Raw genomic sequence first — 9740 nt, 5'->3', positions numbered from 1 at the left:
TTTGAATTCACTTTAATAGAAATAGCCCTGTGTAGCTAGTAGCTACTGTAGCGAACAGCACATATTCAGACTGTAAGGCAACTTGTGCAAATTAGTGGAAAGGGCAGCTTCTCAAGACAGAATACTCCCTTCCATTGTCTGGAAAAGTAATAAATCCGTAATGGCTATGATGTGAATGAGATCCTCTAGAGACAGAGGAGAAAACCTTGCAGGAGTTTGGGCCAAGGCCTCATGGGGCCTTTGGTCAAGGGCCTGATCTCACTCAGCACCATAGCCCACTCCACAGTTTTGAGACAAAGCGAGACCTTAGACAGGGGCTGAGGGAGGGCAAATGGCAGCTCTTCCTTCCAGGTAATATGAAGAGAGGGGGCCATATGGCAAGGGAGCAGAGGCCAGTGGGTCAAAACCACAGCTGGGGCCATCTTGAGGCACCAGATGTCCTGGTACCAAGTAGTGACCTTAAGTTCCTATTGGTTTGGGGTGGCTTTTTGTGGGTTTTTTTTTTTTTTTCTGGTAACAGCTTTGTTGAGATATAATTCACATACCATAAATTCACCTGTTTAAAGTGTACAATTCAATAGTTTAGTATATTCACAGAGTTGTGCCATCATCACTACAATCAATTTTAGAACATTTTATCATCCAAAAATAAACCCCATACCCTTCAGCATTCACCCCCTATTTCCCAACGCCATCCATGCCCCAGCCCTAGGCAACCACTTATCTACATTTTTCTCTACGGATTTGCCTATTCTGGACATTTCGTATAAGTAGTCCTTTGTGTCTGGCCTTTCACTTAGCATAAAGTTTTCAAGGTTTATCCATGCTTTACCATTCCTTTTTATTACCAAGTAATATTTCATTGTATGTGCGTACCATAGTTTATTTACCATTCATCAGTTGATAGACATTTGGGTTGTTTCCACTTTTTGGCTGTTATGAGTAATGCTGCTGTGAAGATTTCTGTGCAAGTTTTTGTGAGGACATATGCTGTAATTTCTCTTGGGTATGTTATTGGGAATGGAATTGCTGCATCGTATGGTAACTCTACTTTTAACCCTCTGAGGAACTGCCAAACTGTTTTCCAAAGTAGCTGTACCATTTCTCATCCCTACCAGCAATGTATGAGGGTTCCAATGTCTCTACTTCCTTGACAACACTTATTATTATCTGATTTTTTTGATTAGAGCCATCCTAGTGGGTGGGAAGTGGTATTTCATTGTGGTTTGATTTGCATTTCCCTAATGACTCATGATGCTGAACATCTTTACGTGAGCTTTTATTAGTCATTCATGTGTCTCCTCTGGAGAAATGTCTATTCAAGTCCTTTGCCCATTTAAAAAATCATGTTGTTTTTATTATTTTCTCAGAAGAGTTCTTTATATATTCTAGATTCCAGTCACTTATCAGGTATATGGCTAGCCAATATTTTTTCCCATACTGTGGGTCATTTTCATTTTTTTATGGTGTTTTTTTTGTTTTGTTTTTTGTTTTTGTTTTGTTTTAATAAATTTAATTATTTGCTGTATTGGGTCTTCTTTGCTGTATGCAGGCTTTATCTAGTTGCTGCGAGCGGGGGCTACTCTTTGTTGTGGTGCACAGTCTCCTCACTGCTGTGGCTTCGCTTGTTGTGAAGCAAGGGCCCTAGGCACGTGGGCTTCAGGAGTTGCAGCACATGGGCTCAATAGTTGTGGCTCACTGGCTCTAAAGCACAGGCTCAATAATTGTGGCGCATGGGTTTAGTTGCTCTGTGGCATGTGGGATCTTCCTGGAGCAGGGATGGAACCCGTGTCCCCTGCATTGGCAGGCAGATTCTTAACCACTGTGCCACCAAGGAAGCCCTATGGTGTTTTTTTGCAGCACAAAATTTTTAATTTGGTAAAGTCCAATATATCTGTTTTTTCTTTTGTTGCTTATACTTTTGGTGTCATATTTAAGGAAATACACCTAGTCTATGGTTAGAAAAATTTATCTGCAGTTTTATTTTAAATAAATTTTTATGTTTATTATCAGCTGCATTGGGTCCTCGTTGGTGCTTGTGGGCTTTCTCTAGTTGTGGCGAGCGGGGGCTACTCTTCGCTGTGGTGCGCAGGCCTTTTATTGCAGTGGCTTCTCTTGTTGCAGAGCACGGGCTCTAGGCGAGTAGGCTTCAGTAGTTGTGGCACGTGGGCTCAGTAGTTATGGCTCACAGGCCCCAGAGTGCAGGCTCAGTGGTTGTGGCCCACGGGCTTAGTTGCTCTGCGGCATGTGGGATCTTCCCAGACCAGAAATTGAACCTGTGTCCCCTGTGTTGGCAGGCAGATCCTTAACCACTGTGCCACCAGGGAAGTCCCTCCCTGTGTTTTCTTATAAGAGTTGTATAGTGTTAGCTCCTATATATAGGTCTTTGATCCATTTTGAGATAATTTTTGTATACGGAGTGAGATATGGATCTGATGTTAGGTGCGTTTATGTTTATAATTGTTATTTTTATTATGACACCTTCTATTGTTATAAAATGTCCCTCTTCATCTAGAGTTACTTTTTTCATTTTAAGATCTATTTTGTCTGATGACAGTACAGCCCTGCCAGTTTTCGTATGGTTGCTGTTTGCATTATAAAACTTTTTTTTTCCATTCTTTTACTTTAAATCTATTTGTATCTTTAAATCTAAAGTATGTCTCTTATAGACAGTATTTTGTTGGATCTTTTTTTAAATTTGATCTAATGATCTCTGCCACTTGATTGGGCTGTTTAATCCACTGACGTTACTAATATAGTTGTAGTTCCATTTGCCATTTTACTTGTTTTCTAAATATATCATTTCTCTTTGTTCCTCTATTTCTCCTAGACTGCTTTCTTTTACATTAAGTGAATTTTTTCTAGTATAACATTTTAATTATTCCTTTAATGATTTTTTTTTTTTTTACTATTTTTTTTTTCTCTTTTCTTAGTGGTTACTCTAGGACTTACCTGTGGACAGTTTACCATACTGTCTTCCTGTCCTGTCCAGGTGAGTTGTCCCCAGGAAAGGTGCTGGGCAGAGCGTGTGGGCAGGAAAGTTGACTGAAGAAGGATGGCCTTGGACGATGGGGCACAGGAGGGAGGACTGGGGCACTGAGATGGCCACAGGGCGGCAGCCCCAGTGGTACAGGGGCTGCACAACCCTCGGGATCACCTCAGATTTTAGGAGTCAGGACAGATGTCTGGATCCAGGAGAATGCGTGTTCTGAGGTCTGAGCATGGCTTATTGGTAGCCCTGTGGTCAGGCTCCCCTGGTAACTGCCCCTGCTGTTCCATCCTGCACCTCGAAAACCTCCCAGTGTAGACCCCTTAGCTGGTCCAGCATTCCCCTCGACCCCGAGGGACCAAGTTGCGGGGGCAGGGCTCATAGGGAATGGCGGCTACCCTCCTTTTCCGCATCAGCTACCACCAGCCCTACCTCCCAGGGCACTCTGAGAGCATGCGCGGGTCCAAGGCCAGGCTCTGCTCCTCCCACCAGGAGGCCTGCTCTGGGAGCCCGGCTGCTGCTCGGCAGACGTGCACACTGTACTAATTGGGGTGACAGGTCCCTTGGTTTCCACCCTGCTGTGCCTCACCTCCCCTGCAGCACCAACGCCTGACTGAGCCCTGTGAACCCAGCCCATGACCCTGAGTGGCCCAGGTGGAGAAGGTGGGGCCTGGGCAGCAGGGTGGGGTTTGGGGAAGGGAGGCAGCCTCAGTGTGGGTTTCCAGGGAGAGGGAGGAGGAGCAAGGCCTTTCATCCTGCTGGACCTGCAGGCTCCCTGGTACCTGATGGTCCACCTTGCCCCCATCTTGTGCATCCTATGGCCTCTGCTTCTTTTGCTCAGGGTCCTATGTAGGGCCCCAAAGTGGGTGCTTAGAAGGTAGTCCTTAAAGGCCTGGAAGGGTGGGAATCCCGGGAAAAGCCATCCACCTTGTTCTTAGTGCCGATAGGAACAGGAGCATTACCATTCATTCCGTCACTCATCCATTTTCAAATTCGTCATTCATTCGTTCATTCATTTAGGAACTCCCACCCTGGAACAGCTGCGATGTCTGGCTGTCCCTGGGTAGACGCCTGAGGGCTCCATGGGCCCGAGGTATGCCCCCAATTTCGCCATGAGAGTCCTCCCTTCCCAGTGGCTCTGCTTTCTCTCCTCTTGTCCCCCACCCCCAGCAGCCCCTGCTTCACACCCCAAGGCGGCTGGCCTGGGCCTGCATGACACACGCTCCCTTGGCTTCTGAATTCTGGGTGGATTTGGCTGAGGGGAGGCATCTGCAGGAAATGGGATGGAGGGAGAGTAGAACAGATGGAGCCCAGGATCTTGCGTGGCCACAGATCCTGGAGGGTAGCCCCTCTGTGGGTGGTGACTGTTCCCAGCTGATGCTAGGCCTTGGGTGCCTGGACGTTTCACAGTGGCTTTCGTAATCCTGTGCACACCTCTGCAAGTGTTCTAAACTCGCCTCCGTTTAATTCCCCCCGTGTCCTGCCACAACTTTGTTTCATTCACCTCTTCCCTGGAGCCACCCACACTGAGGCTGGCCCCTTTTTCTGGGTCCCTGGGGCCATCAGGGAGCCTGACAGAAGTCATCAAACTCCAGAGACAATACTCCTGAGAGCGGGAGGAAGTCAGCAGACGTGCAGCAGGACAACCAGGGGAACAGCCCAGGCTGGAGGGAGGCAGAAACAGAGAGGGTAGGGGCACGGCGCCACCCCTGCCTCTCTGTGAAGAGCCTGTTCTTTTTCTTTTCTTTTTAAAATTATTTAGAATTTTATTTAAGACTTACGTAAAGAATTCTTTAAGGCATATCTATCATATATCAGTCTTTTGCTTGCAGTAAAAGGAAACCATAGGCTAAATAAATTTGTTAAGGTATTCACAACACTTTTTTTTTGGTCATTTCTTAGTTGCAGCACATGGGCTCTTCATTGCGGCGCGTGGGATTCCCTCTAGTTGTGGCGCACAGGTTTTCTCTCTCTAGGGGTGGCGTGTGGGCTCTGTAGTGTGTAGCATGCGGGCTCTCTCGTTGAGGCGCACGAGCTCAGTGGTTGTGGCTCGCGGGCTTAGTTACCCCGCAGCATGTAGGATCTTCGTTCCCCGACCAGGGATCGAACCGGCGTCGCCTGCGTTGGAAGGTGGATTCTTTACCACTGGACCACCAGGGAAGCCCCCTCCTAAAACTTCTTGACATTTAGAATCTGGATCTTCTGAATGGCTTTTAAAATTTTTATTTATTTTTAATTCACATACAATGAAATTCACTCTTTTTAGTGTACGGTTCCGAGTTTTGGCAAATGCCGAGAGTTGTGTAACTACCACCACAATCTAATCAAGATAGAGAACATGTCCCATGGCTTCATGCTGCTGCTTTGTGGTCAACTCCGCCCCACGGTCCCCGTCCGGCCACCCAGCTCTGTTCTCTGACCATGTGCTTTCTCCTGGGCCTGTTCCTGAGGGAGAGGCAGCTGGGGTGCGGGCAGCCTCTCTCAGGAGCCACGAACATTCCCTGGCTCATACATGGGCCACGTTTTCTATACAGACAGCACCCCAGGACCTGAGCATGAGGAAGGAGGCCGCTAGCATCTGGCTCCTCTCCCCTCCTGGTGGAGAGCATGTCAGGTGGGCAGCTTGAGGTGTGGGGAATAGCCCCAGGGAGCTCTGGGCTGGCCGAGTCTGGGCTCTGCCTGCCCCACGGACGCAGCAAGGATAGCTGCCCATAGTGAGGCAGGCACCCAGAACCACCAGAACACAGGATGTGCTCTGGGGAGCGGCTACTGCTGTGTTTAAATTATCATCACTTCTACTGTGCGCCAGGCACTGGGCTAGACGCCCCCCGCCCCCCACCCCCCCCAAACAGTAGTTCTTTGCAGCTGACAGTATAGTATTAACCCCTTTTACAAACAAGGACACTGAGACTCTGAGAGCTGAATGCCTTACCCAAGGTCACACAGCTCGGACCTGAACCCAGGTCTGTCTGACCCTAAAGTGAACAAATATCTCACTCACGGTCAGGGTCAAATCCCAGTGCCTCATTTTACTAATTGCTGTATGCCTTTGGGTAAATTGCCCAACCTGTGTGAACTTCAGTGTCTTCATCTATAAAATGAAGGTAATACATCTCCCTACCTTGTACAGCTGTTGGGAGAATCAAATGTGACTCCAGTGTTTGGTGGAGAGCAGGTTACGTGTTAAATACTGCCATGGATTGAACTGTGTTCCTCCCACATTCACGTGTTAAACTACTAACCCCTAGTACCTCTGAATGTGACCTTATTTAGAAACAGGGTCTTTGCGGATGTCATTAGTTGAGATGAGGTCATCAGGGTGGGCCGTAATCCAGTATGACTGATGTCCTTATAAAAAAAAGGGAATTTGGACACAGAGACGTGCACACGAGAGCAACGTGCGAAGATGAAGGCAGAGATCAGGGTGATGCTTCTTCAAGCCAAGAAACACCAAAGATAATGCGAAGACTACAAAGAAGTAAGCTGAGTAACTTGTTCAGGTTTGCAAGGTTAGCAAGTAACTCAGCTCGCTTCTCTGTAAATGGGGATATGTACGAATGATGCCCGCCTCATGGTGGCTGGTTGTGACAGTTAAATTCAATAATGTATGAAAAGTGCTCAGCAGTGTCCTGCATGTCTTGAGGGCTCATTAGTATTACCTGCTTGTATTTGCCCCTGCAGCCAGCCCAGCGTGTGGCCTGCCCTCTCCAGAACACTGCGTCCCTTTCCAACAGGGCCTTCACCAGCCTGGTGGTGCTTCTCCTGTCTCTTTTCCATAGCTGGAGATGCGCTGTCCCTCTGCAAGAGGCCCGTAGCCTCTTTCCTGACCCCCGAGCCCGGAACTGCAGTGAGAACGCAAGATTAAGCACGGTTGCTCTCTAGATGGCCAAGTTCCAGGTGGACCCAGGATCCCTGGGCTCACTACCCTCTTGCCCGGTCCTCTTGGTCACTCCCGAACATGCTACTGCATAGCAAAGCCTTTGCAGTGAGTTGGGAGGTAATGAGGAAGTCCCTCGAAGCTCCTTCCTACCTGAGCAAGAGTCTCTTTCTTCTTCCTGTCTTGCGCCAACCTCCACCCTTGTTGACGGCCCCTGGACAAGCTGTCAGGCCATGTCAGCCTCCCTGCCGCTTTGGAAGTGCTGCTCCTGGAGAAAGGGAGGAGGATAAGCTGAAGGAAATAGGGGAGACTGGTCCTCAGACTGGCACAGAGACCTGGGTCCTGCATGCCCACCAGCACCCTTATGGCCCCAGTCTGCCCAGCACAGGGGGCCTGGGTGGTCATCAGAGCTCCAGCTGGCTCCTGGCTTGGAAAACTGTGGAACACTGAGATTCCAGGACACGGGCCTGGTAAGAACTCCCTCCGGGCTCCCCTCTAGTGAGGCCTGACACCCCCCTTCTCTGGGAGGGCCAAGAGAACAGAGTGGTCCTCCTCTAGGAGCTCTGCGCCCCCACCGGGGTCCTTCAGCCCTCAGGGTTCTCTGCTTTCTTAACTTTCTGCCCCCAGCATCAGAAGCACAGAAGCAGCAGAGAAGCCTGGGGGGGGTGCCCCATTTAGGGCCCCCAGGCCTGACTCCTATAGAGTGGTAGCCCTGGCCCAGGGGTACCGGGCTGGCAAGAACCAAACACCTCTCCCTACAGCTCTGTTGGCTCCTGGCACCCAAGGGCTCTTTCCCCTGTGTCTACCACACACATGACATGCTCAGGCCACAAGCCCCAGCCAGACCGCCTGTTAGGAGGCCAGAGAAGGGCAGCTGGGACAACCCCTCCCATGGTGAAGTGTTGAGAGGCCACATGGGACGAACATCATGCCCCCTGCCCCCTCCCATAACCTCACACCTCAGCTACTCCAGGCCAGGCAGCGCCTCCTCTGGACTCCCAGAGCCACTTCCGGAGTCCCCTCGCATCCAGGGTGGCTCTGTCACCTTTCCATCATCCTGATGTCCAGATAAAAGCTGAGCAGAGCCCCACCGTGCTCTTGGGCTGACCCTGCCATCCTGGACACAACTGAGTCCCCCCTCTTTTCCCACCTTAGAGGGACAACAGTCCTGCCCCAGGGAGATCCCGAGCCCTGGTTCTAAGCTGCAGGGGCTTGAGATGAATCTGGCTGATAAGCCACGGGGCCCCATGCATCCCACATCAAGGGTGGGTGGTCCTCGTGCATCTGGATGGGACCCCTCTCCCTGGAGGGGACACCTATGGACTCTGGGCTTCAACAAGTCTTGTTTGGGACAAGAGAGGACACTGAAGTCCACAGCTGGTTCTTGTGGGACTGGGGTGGCCTCTGTCCCCACAAAGCAGGGGCTCAGCCTTTCCCATTGCTTGGAAGGCTGCGGTTTCCAGGTTGGACTTCCTCCTCATTCTTTTCCTACTTGTCCAAGTGCTGCATGCTCTCAATGAGTCCTCCAGACAAGGAGGAAGGAGGGAGGCCCTGGCCCAGGCCCCTTCCTTGACACAGCCCAGCAGTGGTGAGGGAAGTGGTTTAGGTGAAACACTGAGCTAAGCAGATTTTAGCAATGTCTGAATCAGACCAAGGGCAGTTGAGGGGCAGGGTGGGAAGATATGGATCTTGGCGAGAGGTATCCTGGTGTCTAGGTGGAAGATACAAGTGGGGGAAGAATCAACCAAAGGACCAATGATGGTTGCACTGAAAGGCAGGGCAGGGGTGAGGCAGCGCGGGGTCGGGGAGGATGCTAAGATACCAAGCTGAGCTAGCAGTGGAATTCCATGGCATTTATTTACAGGGGATGGTGAGAAACCGAGGCAACAGTGAAACCTCGGGATCTGAGAGTTTAAGTGAGAAAGAGGTGCAGAGATGGGCCTTTCTGAGGTGTACCTGAGGGTTCCAGGGACTGCTGGAACTGTGGGTCCCAGGTCCAGAGTAGAATTCATGGCAAAGGATGGGAACCAGATTGCAGAGAATTAGGGAGAGGAGAGGGACTGACCACGAAGGAAAAGGGAAGCAGCATTTGTTCTCAGCAGGGTCAAGGGGGCACAGAGCCAGGGCCTGGGATGGACAAGGGTGGCCACATAGCTTCCTGGGACTCAGACCATTTGAAGAGACAGAAAGAGTGCACATTTGGGGATGGGGTGGGGGGGTGGGGTGGGGACGTGAGGTCGAGAGGCATCTGTGTGAGAGTGTTGGCCAAGTGGGGGACTTCCAGCTCACACCTCAGAATGCTCTAAGGAGGTAGAATTTAGTAAGAAAGGGGAAGGAAGCCCTAGCTGTGGCATCCTAGGCATCGGTAATAATAAAGCTGCCACTTTCGTGTGTCAGGTGTGGTATGAAGTACTTTACAGACAGGAGCCAGAGTGGCCACGTAAAACCCTAAGGCAGATCGTGTGGCGCCTCTGCTCAGCCTGAGCAATGACCCACAAAGCGCCCCTACGCCAATTTTGTTACTGAAGCATTTACTGTCTAGCTCACACCATAGTATGGATGCTCCAGGAGGGCAGGGTGTTTAGACAAAGCAGACTTTGGTTCACCACTTTCTCCTGGCATGCAAGAGGCGCTCACTGAGCATTGGTTAAATTTAGGCCTCACAGTCAATCTGTGACAGTGATGTTCTCATTCACACACCACAGGCAGGAAATGGGGGTTTCAAGAGAGTCCAAGCTTTGCTCAAAGTCACACAATTCCTGAGGGGTAGAGCCAGAGTGTAACTCAGCCCTGTTGGAGTCCAGAGCCCAGCGTCTAGCCAACAAGCTCCCAGAAACAGGGGGGCATCCGAGGACCAGGCCAGCCTGGGGAAGC

Source organism: Hippopotamus amphibius, chromosome 4 (assembly GCF_030028045.1).
Source record: "Hippopotamus amphibius kiboko isolate mHipAmp2 chromosome 4, mHipAmp2.hap2, whole genome shotgun sequence".
Lineage (NCBI taxonomy): Eukaryota > Metazoa > Chordata > Mammalia > Artiodactyla > Hippopotamidae > Hippopotamus > Hippopotamus amphibius.
Note: the sequence above shows the minus strand (reverse complement) of the source record.